The following is a 14,927-nucleotide window of genomic DNA, read 5'->3' on the forward strand; positions in this document are numbered from 1 at the left end:
AAGGAAATGTTTGTAGAAGGAGCTGGTAACACGGCCACCCCCTGGCCCTCCCCTGCCCTACATAGGCAAGCAACTGTGCCCCTTCATTCCCAGCAGGAGGTGGAGGGGCTGACTTGAGACTTGCACAGCCGATCGTGGGGATAAGATGTGGCAGTGAGGAGAAGGGGATTGATTTTAATTTAGTGAGCTACTGTTCAGTGACCTCTTTTCCCCACCAGACTCCCCAAATTCTGAGAACCAAATGTACACCCTTCCAGGCAGGAAATCAAGGATTCCTCTTGAGGGAGCTGACCAGCTCAGGAGTCAAGACTTACAGATGCTGACATTTGAGGGCCCAGCTCTCTTTCTTTTCACCCCATTTTGAAGTTCACCAGTCAATACCCACCACCACGACCACACACCTCATAAACATGAATTCAGGTAGGAATCATCAGATTTTTAGTATGAGAGCCTGGGACCAAAATAAATGAACTAAAAAAATAAACTCAGATAAGTAAGGACTGCAGTGAGCAGAAGAAAAATTCTGAAAGCACTTTAATATCCTCAGATATATAATAATAACACAATAGTAATTGTTAACATTTATTTATCAGCTACTATTCTAAGCACTTCATATCTATTAACTCACTGAATGTTCACAAGAACCCTATGAGATGTGTATATTACTACATTGCACATGAATAAATGGAGACACAGAGAGATGAAGTAATTTGTCCAAGATCACACAGCTTGCAAATGGTATTGGGATGGGACCCCAGGCAGTCTGGCTCTATATCCAATATCCTATAACTGAAAGGAGGAAGAACTCCTAGAAATTAAAATTATGATAGTAAAAATGTAATACATAAAATGGGTCAAGTTAAAGGTGAGGAAACTTAGAAAATAGAACAAAAGAGAAAAATCTAGAAAATGAAAGAGAAAAATAAGAAAATTAGAGAACTGACTCAGAAAGCTCAATATCCAATAATAGGAGTTCAAGAAAGAAAATAAGGATACCTGGAGAAAATTGTCAAAGAAATCATACAGGAATTTTCCCCAGAATTGAAGGATAGGAATCTCTAGACAGGAGTGGCCCATGGACAGCCCCACAGAACAATAAATAAAAACACCCTCTCCAGGCTAATGATACTGAAATTTCAGTATTTCAGAACAGTTATAGATAAATGGAAGAGTGTAAAAGCTCAGACAATCATCGGACTCCTTAGTAGCAGCACTGGAAGCTAGAAGACAATGGAACAATATCTTGAAAATGCTGAGGGAAAGTTATTTCCAACCCAGAATTCTGTATCCAGCAAATTAAAGGTAGAATAAGGATATTTTCAGACATGTCAGATTTTAGAGAATACAGACTCCTGTTACCCTTTCTCAAGAATTGGAATAAGTTTCGAAATCACCTGAGGAATAGAATATGGAGGATCCAGCAAGGGATGGAAACTAACATCAGCACCGCCCCCTCCCCCCACCACATCAACCAGCCTACTTCCTCCTGGACTCACATACTCTACCTTCTGCCTGATAACTTAGATGGCTATGCTCTGTCTACCTGTGCTCCATCCTGTTCCCTCTGACCGATGCAAGGAAATAAGCTTTTGCAATGGCCACCTCTCTTCTGAGCCATCAATATTTCCCTTTCCACTGAAACTCTCAGTGGCAAACAGACTCTAGGTGACCCCTGACTCTTGCCCCCTGTCATTCAAGCCCTGTAGAATCCTCTTCCCTGAGTGTGAGTTGCCCAAGTTGCTTCCTTCTAGCCGATAACATCTGGCAAGAGTGAGGGGATTTTGCTGATGATTTAAGGTCCCAAAACAGTTGATTTTGAGTCAATCAAGAAGTTTGTCCAAGGCTTCATGTAATCAGCTGAAGCTCCCATAAAGAGGGACTGGGGCTTCCCTGATGGGCAGGGAGTTTCCGTGCTGGCTTGAGGAAGTAAGCAGCCATGTGAAATGCTTTCTTCACTTCACCACTTTTTCTTGGTTCTCCTACCTCCCTGAAACACATCTCATTCTTTTTTACTGGATATGCTTTGTCCTCCCTTCTGCCTCTAAATGTTGACGTATCCCAGATACCTCCTTTCTTCACGTTCACTCCCTGGGTGACCTCATCAAGTCCACTGGCTTTAAATACCATTTATATGTGCATGATTCTCAAATGTATGCTTCCAGCCCTAACCATTCTCTGAACTCCATAATTCTATGTACAACTGCGTTGAATTGTTTAAAAGGTAACTCCGGCTCAGCATGTCTAACGCTGACATCTTTATTACTAGTTCTGCTCTATCCACAGCACCGAGAACAATGCCTGGAACATAGTGGGCACTCAATATTTATTGAGTAAAAAGAAGGAGGGGAAAAATAAAGAAAGAAGTTGTGCGGGAGGGCAATGCATGCAGAAAAAAGACTAAGGGGATTCTTAGGATCGACGTGAACAAGAACCTGGGGTAGCAGCCGTTAACAGGTCTGGAGATGATCCAGGTCCAAATGAAGCAGGAAAGCAAAGACATGCAGAGGGAAATCGCCAAGGCAAAAGAAAGGCACTGGTCAATTATCTGATGTGTTTGATTATATTGAGAAAAACAACACCTCTGGCAAAGAGTTTGGGAAATGAATAAATAGTAGTTTCAGAGAAAACCAGACAGTTAAAGAAAACTAAGCAGCTAACACCACTCCAGGGAAAACAGAAGATTGAGTAGGCAAGGAAATAAAATCAAAGAGACTAGGAGGTTCAGCCATGAGCAGGATTTATGGAGTCATAACAATGAAAACAATGAGAACTGATACAACCATAAAGTGTGGTCTGACCAAATTGGGCAGAAAAAGAGAAAGAGAACAGTGTGTGTCTGTGTGTCTCTGTTGTGGGAGCATAGAATAAGAGCACTAAATCCTGACATTCCGTAACAGGAAGTCAACAGAAATGTCTAAATTGGAGAGTCCAGAAATAGTAACATATATGTACAATTTAGAAATATGTCACTAAATAGCAAAAGAAACAGCTTAAATAATTGAAAGTCATTGCTTGTGGGAAATAGGAATGATATACACATGTTTGTTAAAGACTATGATTTTCTATAGCAGGTATTAAGTTAAAGGAATCCCTATGTTTCATGCAACTCTTTATTTCTGGGTTCGGGAGACCATGTGGCTAAGATTTTCTAGTCCCTATTTAGTGGCCTGTGTAGTGGGAAATCCCAAGCCTGCATCTTCAAGTTCTATGAATTTTAGAAATTGGTTGTGCTTAAGACAGGTGACCACTTTTTACAAGAAGGACCCTAGTGGTATTTATTCGCTAAATATCCTATTTATTATCCCACTTAGTTCAATATTTGTGAAACTTTCTTTTGTTTTTCTAATAATCTTGTTCTACTTTAGTTATTTTCTTTTTTTGTTCCTTATTGTCTCTCTCCAAGTTAGTTACTCCATTGTCACTTGTGAAGTTCAAGAACCAAGATTCCCAGGTGTAGAATTCTCTTGCTAATCAGCATCCCTATGGGATAGAATGTTTCATTTTTGCTTTCAGTCCTCTTAGAGCTAGTGTGTACTTTATTTGAAGAACAGTTGACCCTTTACCCCGCTTCAGGGTCATAGTATCTTGTTTGTTGAACTGCATGGCCTTGTAAATTCTGTTTGGTCTTCTTGCCAACAGAAACAAATTACACACGTATCAAAGCAGAAGGGGATACTTCGGGTGTTTACACTACATTTTATTTACCATTTCAAAGGTAGATCTTCTACATTCCCAACTCTCTTTTACAGCACAAGTTCTAGAATTTGTAAAAATCACATGTAAGCCAGGCCTAGGCAGCAGACATAGAGAGAGGTATCATTCTTGGTAGACTCGGGATCATGTAGATCCTTTTGTGCATGAATGTTTTTATTCACTCACGACCAATCCTTGGTGGTATCCTTCTACAGATGACTCCAAAATGAATTATATTTTTAGCTCAGTCATTTTTCTTAACCACCTCCAATTTAATCACCAAACTTACCAGAAACAAAAATTAAGCTCTTCTCCCTCAGAATTGTTCTTCCCCCTCTGTTCTCTGACTCTGCAAATGGCATCATAACACCTTCTAGTCACTGACTTAGACCCAGAGCCACTGTTGACCTTTGCCTCTGTGGGTTCGTTGTCAAATCCTGTTGATTCTATTTCCATGGTGACTTGCTGACATTTGTCCTCTCCCTGCAATTCCTAATGTCACTGTCTGTCTTAGTCTACTGAGGCCACCATAACAAACTACCATGGACTGGGTGACTTGAACAATAGCAGTTTGTTTTCTCACAGTTCTGAAGGCTGGAAGACAGATCAGGATGGTCAGGTTCTGGTGAGGACTCTCTTCCTGATTTCTAGACAGCCCCCTTCTCACTGAGTCTCACATAGCCTTCCCTTAGTCCGTGCACGTGGAAAGAGTGATTGCTCTCCTTTTTCTTATAAAACCACCAATCCGATGGGATTAGGACCCCACCCTTATGACCTCATTTAACCTTAGTAACCTCCTGAAAACCCTATCTCCAGATGCTGTCACAATGGGGGTTAGGGCTTCAACATACAAATTTTAGGGTGAGACATTTCTGTCCCTAGCACTGTACCAGGCTTCATCACTTCTTACTGGACTGTTGTCTTCCAATTCACCTTCTTGTCTCCAGTCTTTCCCACTTGTAGTTACACCTTATTCTGAGAAATCTTTTCTAGCTACATTTCTATTTATGTTACTTTCTGCCAAAAACAAAAACAAAAAAGAAAAAAAACCCACCTCCAATGACTTATGTTTCCTAGAGAATAAAGGCAAACCTCATTACCTTGAAATTCAGGGACTCTGATAATCTGACTCCAACCTGATTTCCAGTCCTAACTCAGAGTCCCCATCGTACCATTAATACCACAACCAAACAAAACACTGCCTTTCTCTTAACATGTCTTTCAATTTCCTGCCTCCAAACCTTCGCTTATTATGTTTGCCCCACTTGGAAACACTCATCTTCCCCAGGTCAAAATCCTACCTCTGGGTCAAAGGCTGCTACCTTCTCATGAACACTTCTTTGATTCCCCTGGCCAGAAGTAATCACTCCCTGTTTTGTGTATCATTTTGTACTTATATTAACTTTTAATTTTATTTGTGGGATTTTGTGGTCTGACTCTGGAAAGTCATCTGTTGGCAAAAATGGGTAATGGCCTGGCTTGCAGAGTACAGCACAGTTCTTGAACCTGACACCTATAGACATTCACTGACTACTACTTGTTGATATGAACCACGAACCTATTAATGGGAATTATTATATTTCATAGTCAAATTGACATAAGATAGGATTTAGATTAGTGATTTTCAAGCTATGTTAACTGGAGCCATATTCTATTCCATACCTCAGGCTTTGACAAAATATTTTATTTGAAGAAAGGGTGTTGTTGCCAAATACTTTAAACCATTGATTTTATTCAACTCCTTCCTTCTGTAAATGAGAAAAACGAGGCCAGATGGAGATAAAAAATGACATTCCCAAGGTTTCCCAACTATTTAGTAGCAGAAACAGAATCAGCAAGATATATATAAACTGTATCAATCGGAAAGACATATTTGTAGAGCCGAGCGACCTCATCCTTTAAGACATTACCCTGCTGATGGGAAAATTAAGATAACATCTGAAATGAATCATAGTAACTCACTGAGGGCACCTAAGGTTAAATCTTGTTAAATCATTTCTTCCAGGCACTGTTTGGTACTTCAAGACTATGAAAGATTTTATTTTCTCAGGAAATGCGTTGTTCACCGTGGATCTAATAGAATAAGCTCGTTGTCTGAAAAGGTTGGACACAAGCTACAAATCATATAAGCTCCACAAAATGTAAGTATTGAACAAAGATTTGAGCATATAGTATTCCCCATGATATCTCAGAGACTAGATCGAAGTAGATCACGCAGTCCTTAGAATACCAAATGCATTTGCTGCTCGTGTATGCTGGCATGTCTGATGTTAATGTTATAATGTCATTTCTAGCATTGCTTAGTACCTGATTTTTTTTTTCATTGAAATTTCTTTTAAACCAGGCCCTTCAATCCACAAGGTTTCTGGAAAATGAGAAAGGATTAAAGGAACATGGAAAGCTACCAAAAGTATTGTTTCTACTGCAATATGACTTTACAGTAGTAGTTCATTCTTTAAGAGCAGCTCAGCCTGACAAGCCTTATCTATGTATTTAAATAGAAGCTGCCACTTAAAGAACTAAGAGCTCTGTGAAGCATGCCTTTTTTGGCGTGCAATAATCCAGGGAGGATGGGAAGATATTGGCAAGAGACTTCATCATCAATAAGAATAATAATATGTTCAGGATGCTGCTTCCTGAGCCAATTTATGTGTTTAGATTTGATTTCCTATTTTTGGAGCACATCCCAATGAATCAAAAATATTAGTGCTGAGAGTCACACTAAGCAAAATGAATAAGAAGTAGCCTTGAAAGATATTTGAAATGCAACCATTTTCCAGGATTGAAAAATATGGAAAGTTACCTGCGTGATGTAGATTAAGGAACGTTTCCTTTAGTCACTGGGGGTGGCTCTCTGAGAGGGAATTCATCCACGAAGTCCACATTATTTGTAGCACTTCTGTGCTACAGACACCGGGCGAGGAGTTACAGTTACATAAAGGGACAATTAGGATGCAAGTAAACCATTCCTGTCTTTATATTCCGGTTTGGGGGGGTGGGGCGGGGGAGAGACTGACAAGCAAATAGATAGAAAACAAGATTGCACAATTATGCAGAAATATAGGAGGGTCTGAGAGAGTATAGACAAGGAGACCTAGTTAATTTGGAGGTGAGCCTCCTCTGCTGACTGCTGGGTATGTACCTTGGGTATAGACACGCCATCTTTTGCTACTGAACAGAGCCAGAAAATGTTAGCCGCTGGGCTGCCACGGCAAGAGCAGCTCATAACATGATGCAGATCCCTGGCTCAGAGCCAAAGCCCCAGAGACAGCAGTTGGCAAATGGTAGCCATCTTCCCTAGGACCACCTCCCTGGAAACCCGTCTTCTGGCCGTGAGCAGGGCTCCTGTGCGGTCCTCCTCAGACAGCTCGACTATATAATTGCAGGAGGCTCTGATTCTCCTGGGAAGTGGGACAGGCAGGTTAGCGCTAGTCAGGAAGAAACTACTTGACAATCTATTTTTTTTCTTTTCTTCTTCTTCTTTTTTTTTTTTTTTTTTTTAACTTTTCGGCTGCCAATCCTTTAGTCACAAAGCCTCATAAATATTTTTAATTTAAAACGCTTTTTCTGGCTGATATAAAAAGAGAGGAAACTTGAAACCTGCACAATCGTAATATTTATTGAGAGGCGATCTTTTCTTCTTTCATTATTATTTATATCTTGATGAGTTTCTATTCATTTTTATGGTTCAGATTTATTCATTGTTAATATAACAGAAAACTGAATTTAAATATCCCCAACTTGTCATACATTTTTGTTGTTGTTGTACATTTTTATTTCAACTCATTTAGAGAAGATTTTCTTCCTAAGGCTTGGAGGCACTATTTCATGTCAAATAATTCCTTGAAAATCCAACCTATTTCTGGGTCTTGTGTTCAGTGTCCTCTGTCACACATCTCCTAATTGCTCTACCCTCTCTCTACTTCCTATTTTGTATTTAAGTGATATTTCTGTGAACAGAAGAATCCCATTAACCTTCTGTTTTCCACTTAGGATTTTCAGAACACTTTGCTCTTTGGCTCTTCGTAAAAAATTATTTCTGATTAACCATCTTTCTGCCAACAGAGACCCCAAACACCTAGAATGTCATTGTTTTCATCAGCCAGCAATTTTTTATAGAGTGCTAACCCCATTTTCTCCATTACCTTCCTTGATTCAAGACCAGTCTCACTGGGTTGGTTGGTCTCTCTTACTCATAGATTCTAAATTTGAGTTCATTGACATCCCTCGTGGCCCCAGCCCCCATTCTCTCCATTTCAGTCTGGAAGCAATTTCTCTTTCTTTTAGTTCCTGGTGAGTTATCTAATCCTTTCCAGTTTTGGAAAGTTGAACACATCCCTTTAAAATATGCATTTATCATGTCACGGCCTACCCTAATGAATGTTCCTACTCTTTTTTGGAAGTTGTAAGAGGAAGACTGCAGTCCTCACAGGCAGCATAAACTACTGTCAAAGCAGATAAAAGGAGCCCCAAATGCTGAATTCCTATGTTCGAATCCCAAACTCTAACTAGGTTTGGGTCACTTTGCCTTTTTGGGTCTCAGTTTTTTCTATAAAATGAAGGAATTAATACTAGATAATCTCTAAGGTTCTCTTTAAGTCTAGAGTTCTAGGATTTTATGGATTTCTCAAAAGAAACATTTAACATGCTATACAATGCACATACATGTTAAAATCTTAAACTCTATAGGAAATCAACTCTGTTGAATATTCTTTCTATTTAATATCTCTTCCAAGTATTGTCTTGCACCTTTCACCTTTTAAAGAATCACTCTTAAAATTCTAATGAAGATATTTCTTCTTTTCTCATTCTTTTTATGTTTTCCTCTTCTCTGTCTCAATCACTCTATTGTTGTTTACCCTGAATCTAGACCTACGTATTTATCACCAAAATGAAAACAGAATCCAACTGTTCTTGTCATCCTCACAGTGATATATGGCCTTAAATCTGCATCACAATTTTTAAAAATGATATTTTAAATAGTAAGACATGAGATTATTTGGAAAACAAGAAAGCCTAAAGAAAAAATTAGAATTTCACATATTCCCAATATCCAGAGCCAGCAGCTGGTATTTTTTATTTTTTATTTTTTGGATATTTTCTTTTTTTTTTAAGATTTTTATTTATTGAGAGAGAGAGAGAATGGTAGAGAGAAAGCATGAGTGGGAGGAAGGTCAGAGGGAGAAGCAGACTCCCTGCTGAGCAGGGAGCCCGATGCAGGACTCGATCCAGGGACTCCAGGATCATGACCTGAGCCGAAGGCAGTCGCTTAACCAGCTGAGCCACCCAGGCGCCCTACAGCTGGTATTTTTTAAAAGAAATTTGGGATCATACTTTATATGTTATTTTCTCTTGATCCTTTGATACACAAAACAGATTGCCTCTACCGTTTCTAATTCTGTCCTCTTTATTTATATAGCTTCACTTTTCCCTAAACAGTAGATTTCCATCTCTAATAACCCTCTACTTTCACTGATTATGCACAGAAATTTTTGCTTATTAATGTTTCATTAGCATTTTACCATGCAGTTTATTTTCAGTTTCTATTGTTATGCATATCGCAGAGGGATGCATGAATATTCTTGCCTTATTTCAAGCTTTATCCATAATGTATTGGAATTCTAATCACATTTTCCTAGCATTTTTATATATTTCACACAGTTAGAAGGCAACCCATATGCTGGCTCTATTTTTAAAAGATTTATGCTTCATTGTATTGGCGGCTGTCTCCTGAGACAAAGGCACTATTCAGACCCTTTTTGGTCACTCTGTTATTGATTTGAACATACTGGAAAGTCAAGTCTGTCATCTTTTTGTAGCATAATTTTAGGCTGGAGCTGTTATTCTGGTTGCTTGCTACTACTAGCCTTCGCAATGAGATTATGAAAAAAATTTTAATCTGCATCCAAAAATGTTGAGTACCTCCAATTACTGCTATCCTTTTACTAGCTTCCCTAAATGAGAGAGTCCAAAGCACGGGTGTCATGGATTTTATTATTTCCCTTTTCTCCAGAATCAGACCAAATATATCTGCCAAAGGCTTATTTTAACAGTAGGGGAATTATTTGCAAATGCAGTGGTAGGGCGATCTGTTCCAGGAACTCTCTTTTCCCTCCTGAACTTCATTATGCTTTCCAGCTCTCAGACATTTGCCTGTGCCACTTAAAATCCAGTCTTCCGTTAGGAAAATAAACCGTGCAACCCCAGAGCATTAGAAAGAGTCCTGTTTTGGGATGCCTGGGTGGCTCAGTCGGTTAAGCATCTGCCTTTGGCTCGGGTTATGATCCCGGAGTGCTGGGATCGAGTCCCACATCGGGCTCCTTGCTCAGCAGGGAGCCTGCTTCACCCTCTGCTGCTCTTCCTGCTTGTGCTCTCTCTCGCTATGTCAAATAAATAAATAAAATCTTTAAAAAATAAATAAATAAAATTAAAAAAAAAAAGAAAGAAAGAGTCCTGTTTTGCCCCTGAAGACTTGCGTAATCATGAGAGGTTTTCTTTTCGGAGCTAGACCACGTGGATGGTCATCATCTAGGGGTCTAGCTGTCACTCACAAGGTATTACAGACTTCTCTTTCTCTGGGGAAAACAAACAGCATGCAGTGAACTTTATTACCCTCTTTTCCTCTTTTCTTTTAACTGACACAAATTTATGTGCTTGCTCATTTACTTTCTCACTTAGCTATATAGCTACCTATGTAGCTGTCTATCAAACCTTGGACCATTTTCTCCTTTATCTGACTTACGTAGGTTAGGATGTCTCTCGATGAAACTTGCCGGAGTCAACACCCTCCTTCACCTTTCATAAACTTGCTTGCTCATGTCTTCTTTAATTTCAGTGATTTCTTCTTCTCCTTGATTGATTGCCACTCTGCGGACTGCCTCCTTGGTGTCACACATAGATCCCCTGCCCCAGCCTGCCTGCCGTCTACTTGCCATTCTGTATCATGATCTGATGTCGCTCCCCAATCTCACATATGCCAGCTTTGGCATCTTACTCACCTACTCTTCTGATTCCAGGCATGAAGCACTGCTACTCTCTTACCACACATCCTTGCTTGTTTGGGAGCAAATTATTAGCTTTTCTACAACACCGTTCAAAAAAATTCAACTTCCCTTTGTTTCATTGAAGTATAGCTGACACATATTGCTACATTAGTTACAGGTGTACAACATAGTGATTGGACAACTCAGCGTTGTGCTATGCTCACCATCAAGTGTTTAGCTTTACTTTTTATGATATTCGAACATCTTTATTTTTGCTTTCTTCCTTTAATGTTTGTCCATTGTTGAGTCTGAGAAGATGAAAGCTGAATGGAAAAGGAATCAAGGATTATAAAAGAAATAATCCACATTGAAGTTGAGTGACATCCACCATATATCAGAAGCAGCAATTAGGGGCCTTCCAGCAGGAAGGTTAGAGGACCCTTCATCCTGTATTAGATGTAACATAAAGCCACAGAAAGAGAGGTTCATAGGGAGGCATTTACATGTAGCAAGAGCTTGTGTAGGGGCACCTGGCTGGCTCAGTCAGAAGAGCATGTGACTCTTGATCTCAGGGTCCTGGGTTTGAGCTCCACACTGGGTATAGAGATTACTAAAAAACAAAGATTAAAAAAAAAAGGAGAACTTGTGTCTTTTGGGAAGGCCCAAACCATAGAATTGACAAGATAACTGATCTTCGAGGAGATTAAATCTTCTGTTGAGATGGGTAGTGACTGAAACTTTGGGTATTTTATGGGGCCTTACTAGTCTCCGATAGCCATTCCCTCCTCAAATATTAACACTGAATTAGCAGAGTTTCCTTTAGCCTCTAGGCTTCCAGATCTTCCAGCAAAGATTGTCACAAGAATTTTAGATGGAAGGATCAACTCTCAGAGCTTGGAGGCAGTTTTAGAGGAAAAAAAAAAAAGACGATTAAAAAAATATTGAAAAAAAGGTCTTTCTGTGTACATACATATATTGACATTAGTTGGATACATTATTGTGATTTCAGAGATCAGTGCCATAAAGAGTACTCATATTCTCCCACAACATCTTGTTCCACCATCGTAAATAGAACACTGGGCTTATATAGACTGTGATCTGACCAGAGTGGCACTTTACAAGTTTTTAAATTATGAAACTTTTTTTTTCAATCCATACAGAAACCATGACATTCTATGCTCCAAATATGTTGATTTGGCAACTCCCCAACTCATCAGCCTCTGTGTTTTGTGCTTTATGTAGTTGTTCTCTGAACAATTTTTGGCTGTGTTATGCAAGAATATTTTACAAGCAGCATTTTTTTCTGACTACTCTTTCTCCCTTCTTTCTCTTTTTCTGCCTTCCTTCATCTTCCTTTCTTTATTAGTCAGCTATTGTTGTGTAACAATTTACCTTCAAGCTTAGCAGCTTAAAACCACAAACATTTATTACTTCATAGTTTCTCTAGGTTAGGAATTCAAGAAAAGATTAGAGGGGTGGTTCTGGCTCTGGATTGAAGTCAAGCTGTTTTCTAGGGGCTATAATCATCTGAAGGCTGGACTGGGGCTGGAGATCTGCTTCCAAGATGGAATACTCAAAGGACTATTGACGGTTAGTCTTACTTCCTCTCCATAGGGTTGCTTGAGTTGCCACACAATAGGGCAGTGGCCTTCCCCCAGAGCAAGTGTCCAAGGGAGAGAGCAAGGAGGAAGTCACATTTCCTTTTATGACCTAGTCTTGGAAATGATACACCATCTCTTCCACCATATTCTGTTAGTGAGAAGCAAGTCAGTAAATCCAGTCTACACTCAAGAGGAGAGGAATCTAGCTCCACCTCTTGAACGGAGAATTATCAAAGAAATTGTGGGCATATTTTAAAATCACCTCACCTACCTCCATCTTTCTCTCTTTTTAGAATTCTTGCTTGATAAAAGAGAACTGTAGGACACCCATGTTGCTTTCTTCTTCAAGGAATCAAAATAATATGCCCAGGGGAAATAGAGTAGCAGAGGACTGGGAACCAGAAAGCCAAATTTATTCTCAATTCTGTAGTTAAGGGACTTTGTGATTGTGGGTGAGCCACTGAACCTTACTTGCCTCAGTTTTATGCATTGTCTAGAGACTTGACACTCTTTAAGGTTCTTTTTTAACTCAACATTCTATTTTACTTCATTCATTTATTTTTCAGGAAAGTAATACCTAACATTTGTTCTTTCAGAGCCCCAAAGATTAAATTCCGAGTTATTTGGGTCTCTATCACTATATAATTAGTTGACTACATATTTGTGCTCCAGCCTTTACCTCCCATTGGTAATATATGGGTTTAAAGTCAACACCAACCCATATCAGGGTCCCAACAGGAAAGAGATGGCATGTCCGAAGGAGAAAATTGGGAAAGTTTAATAAAGAGATTGTTACAATGGTGTGGGCGGGATTTAGGGAGACCCCAGTGCCAGGGAACTGTTACCACCCCAAGGCTAAAAGGGGAAAAGGATGAGAGTTATCACCAAAACTCAGAAACAGAGAGGACCCTCGCAACAAAAGTTGTGATCATTGGTCTGGAGAAGTAAACTATTTTCAGTGACCCCATAAGGAGAGAGCTGAGGGATCAAATACCCCTACCTCATTTTCCTCTTTCCCTCTGATCTCTGATGTCCCATTCATTGGCCAAACCCAACCTTAGCTGGCTAGAGAGTAGATCTAATAAATGGAAAACAGGCAGCACAAAGTGAGGTTAAATTACACTTTGAACAAGAAGATAGGAATAATTAAAACATTATTGCTAAAATCAGACCTACACAGAAGGGATCCAACAGATTTTGAGTGCCCAGATGGAATTTGAGTAATCTGTGTATCACCTTAGGAGGGGCAAGATTTGATTGTGATTATATCTAAGAAAGATTACATTTAGTTAATTATATTGTACCATGTCTGGAGAATGAATGTGTACATAAAAGTAGGGGAGCCTATAAAAGGGATATTGAACAAGATAGAGTATGACAGCTCCTCTAGCAGTGGCTGGAGGGATGATGTCCTGACCCACGAACACCAGTATCTTCTGTGAGGCAGATGATGACTTGGAGGTGACACTGGGCATCAAGATCATCCAGCTCACTCCTCCTTTGCTGTGATCCATTCTCTTTGAGTAATCTTGGGCTGGTAATCTGACTCCCACTTTGATCTGTCTATCATGAAAGAATGTGCTCATCAGAGAATACAAATACCCAAATCGTTTGTATTTATTTTTCTTACCCTAAGTCAGTAAATTGGCCTTCTGGTGGTTATGCCTTTGTGAGCTTGGCTAGGGTGTGTCCATCCCCAAGAGATGGATGTCAGCATGGAAGCAGATCACGTTTCTGTACCTACAAAGTCCAAGGGCCAGCCCCTGAATTGAGGAAACACCCTACATGGGAATGAAGGCACCCCGTGAGGGCCTGACCCGTGCATTTACCTATGTTGGCATTGATCACAGTTTATTATAATTTAGAATTGTTTGTTTCATCATTTGTCTCCATTGTTAGGCTCTAGGCAATGTGATTGACAGGTTGATTTATTGCCAGAAAACAAGATTAATAACTACTTGTTGAAATGAATGAATGAATGAATGAATGAACAAATGAATGAATTAACTTGTCAAGAATGAATTTATAGGGGAGCCTGGGTGGCTCAGTTGTTAAGCCTCTGCCTTCGGCTCAGGTCATGATCCCAGGGTCCTGAGATCGAGCCCCGCATCAGGCTCCCTGCTCAGCGGGAAGCCTGCTTCTCCCTCTCCCACTCCCCCTGCTTGTGTTCCTTCTTGCTGTGTCTCTCTGTCAACTAAATAAATAAAATCTTTAAAAAAAAGAATGAATTTATATACATATAGATCTTCCCCAAAGTCACCTAACCTCACTCTGAAAATTTTCTTTAAACTGCAGCACCTTACATCAAGATCCTGCTGGAAAGCTCATCTGGAGCTCTGGCTTTCCCTCCGTGCTTGCTTTCCTCATGGAGCATCCTTCTGTTTTTCACGATTCCTCATTTGGAACAGAATCCTAATCCCTTTCTATCTCTGACGATATTTTTTACTTGTGCATTAACCTTTGTCATTCAGTTTCACTATAACGCTTTCACCCCAACCTGCTTTCAGCATATTTTTTTTCTTTCCTTCCTTTTTTTTTTTTTTTTTGTTAAGTGGGTATTCAGAGTTCCTGGTGTTTATTAGTTTTTCCTTTTTGCTCCCATTTGTCTTTCCATTTCTATTCCTTTCCCCTTGCTATCACCGCAAGCTGT

The 14,927-nt window shown here is 39.7% G+C and overlaps 1 pseudogene; it reads left to right on the forward strand.

Moving 5' to 3' along the window:
* The window catches only part of LOC112824760 (actin, cytoplasmic 2-like), a 38,937-nt pseudogene that overhangs the window by 4,981 nt on the left and 19,029 nt on the right, over positions 1-14,927 (forward strand).

This window comes from Callorhinus ursinus, unplaced genomic scaffold (assembly GCF_003265705.2).
Source record: "Callorhinus ursinus isolate GAN/ISIS: 27379988/994484 unplaced genomic scaffold, GSC_fseal_2.0 scaffold12, whole genome shotgun sequence".
NCBI lineage: Eukaryota > Metazoa > Chordata > Mammalia > Carnivora > Otariidae > Callorhinus > Callorhinus ursinus.